General features: G+C 44.0%; 1 protein-coding gene across 1 annotated transcript in view; it reads right to left on the bottom strand.

Moving 5' to 3' along the window:
- Positions 1-2,440: 2,440 nt before the first annotated feature.
- Positions 2,441-2,468, bottom strand: part of LOC145866031 (tripartite motif-containing protein 16-like) — a 9,834-nt gene continuing 9,806 nt past the window's right edge. Inside the window, exon 6 of the mRNA XM_082970915.1 lies at positions 2,441-2,468. This exon is cut by the window's right edge and continues 1,073 nt beyond it. The gene's annotated coding sequence lies outside the window, so the exon portion shown is untranslated.

Below are 2,468 nucleotides of genomic sequence, written 5' to 3'. Positions count from 1 at the left end.
AATGTCCTTAAAACAAGTCAAAATGAGGCTCAGTAGTGTGTGTGGCCTCCACGTGCCTGTATGACCTCCCTACAACCCCTGGGCATGCTCCTGATGAGGTGGCGGATGGTCTCCTGAGGGATCTCCTCCCAGACCTGGACTAAAGCATCCGCCAACTCCTGGACAGTCTGTGGTGCAACGTGGCGTTGGTGGATGGAGCGAGACATGATGTCCCAGATGTGCTCAATTGGATTCAGGTCTGGGGAACGGGCGGGCCAGTCCATAGCATCAATGCCTTCCTCTTGCAGGAACTGCTGACACACTCCAGCCACATGAGGTCTAGCATTGTCTTGCATTAGGAGGAACCCAGGGCCAACCGCACCAGCATATGGTCTCACAAGGGGTCTGAGGATCTCATCTCGGTACCTAATGGCAGTCAGGCTACCTCTCAATTTAGAACACACATTTAGAACCCTCATTTAGAACGCTCCTTTAGAACCCTCGTTTAGAACCCTCGTTTAGAACCCTCGTTTAGAACCCTCGTTTAGAACCCTCATTTAGAACCCTCATTTAGAACCCTCATTTACAACAACAATCAGCGTTTGAGCTGGACACACTTTTTTCAGAAACTATTTACACAAAAACACACACAGTCCTTACAAAGTTTATCTCCAGAATGTGAGCAGTTTATTTTTGGATGCAAATGGTTCATATATTCACAGAAGTATATATATTTAATCACTGAACAGTAGCAGACCTAACTTCATCTGTTCCTGACTCTGGATAGTGGATTAAAAAGACCACCTGTTGTTACATCAACACCAGACATCATGATTCATGGAAATGGACATTGGATTTTATCAAATATGAAAACCTTAAATCTCTTCAAATTCAAATCAGTCAGAAAATAAGGATTGTACATAAAACAGAGCAGAATAAATCATCACATCTGGGGACCATCACCACCAGCATGACTAGTATCTATGTGGACCCTACTACAGTTTAACCAGCTCAGCTATAGACTACACCAGCATGACTAGTATCTATGTGGACCCTACTACAGTTTAACCAGCTCAGCTATAGACTACACCAGCATGACTAGTATCTATGTGGACCCTACTACAGTTTAACCAGCTCAGCTATAGACTACACCAGCATGACTAGTATCTATGTGGACCCTACTACAGTTTAACCAGCTCAGCTATAGACTACACCAGCATGACTAGTATCTATGTGGACCCTACTACAGTTTAACCAGCTCAGCTATAGACTACACCAGCATGACTAGTATCTATGTGGACCCTACTACAGTTTAACCAGCTCAGCTATAGACTACACCAGCATGACTAGTATCTATGTGGACCCTACTACAGTTTAACCAGCTCAGCTATAAACTACACCAGCATCACTAGTATCTATGTGGACCCTACTACAGTTTAACCAGCTCAGCTATAGACTACACCAGCATGACTAGTATCTATGTGGACCCTACTACAGTTTAACCAGCTCAGCTATAGACTACACCAGCATGACTAGTATCTATGTGGACCCTACTACAGTTTAACCAGCTCAGCTATAGACTACACCAGCATGACTAGTATCTATGTGGACCCTACTACAGTTTAACCAGCTCAGCTATAGACTACACCAGCATGACTAGTATCTATGTGGACCCTACTACAGTTTAACCAGCTCAGCTATAGACTACACCAGCATGACTAGTATCTATGTGGACCCTACTACAGTTTAACCAGCTCAGCTATAGACTACACCAGCATGACTAGTAACTATGTGGACCCTACTACAGTTTAACCAGCTCAGCTATAGACTACACCAGCATGACTAGTATCTATGTGGACCCTACTACAGTTTAACCAGCTCAGCTATAGACTACACCAGCGTGACTAGTATCTATGCTGACCCTACTACAGTTTAACCAGCTCAGCTATAGACTACACCAGCATGACTAGTATCTATGTGGACCCTACTACAGTTTAACCAGCTCAGCTATAGACTACACCAGCATGACTAGTATCTATGTGGACCCTACTACAGTTTAACCAGCTCAGCTATAGACTACACCAGCATGACTAGTATCTATGTGGACCCTACTACAGTTTAACCAGCTCAGCTATAGACTACACCAGCATGACTAGTATCTATGTGGACCCTACTACAGTTTAACCAGCTCAGCTATAGACTACACCAGCATGACTAGTATCTATGTGGACCCTACTACAGTTTAACCAGCTCAGCTATAGACTACACCAGCATGACTAGTATCTATGTGGACCCTACTACAGTTTAACCAGCTCAGCTATAGACTACACCAGCATGACTAGTATCTATGTGGACCCTACTACAGTTTAACCAGCTCAGCTATAGACTACACCAGCATGACTAGTATCTATGTGGACCCTACTACAGTTTAACCAGCTCAGCTATAGACTACACCAGCATGACTAGTATCTATGTGGACCCTACTACAG

The sequence above is a fragment of the Salmo salar genome, unplaced genomic scaffold (genome assembly GCF_965601325.2).
Source record: "Salmo salar unplaced genomic scaffold, fSalSal1 ptg000117l, whole genome shotgun sequence".
NCBI lineage: Eukaryota > Metazoa > Chordata > Actinopteri > Salmoniformes > Salmonidae > Salmo > Salmo salar.
The sequence above is the reverse complement of the archived record's forward strand: the minus strand, read 5'-3'. Positions and strand labels throughout refer to the sequence as shown.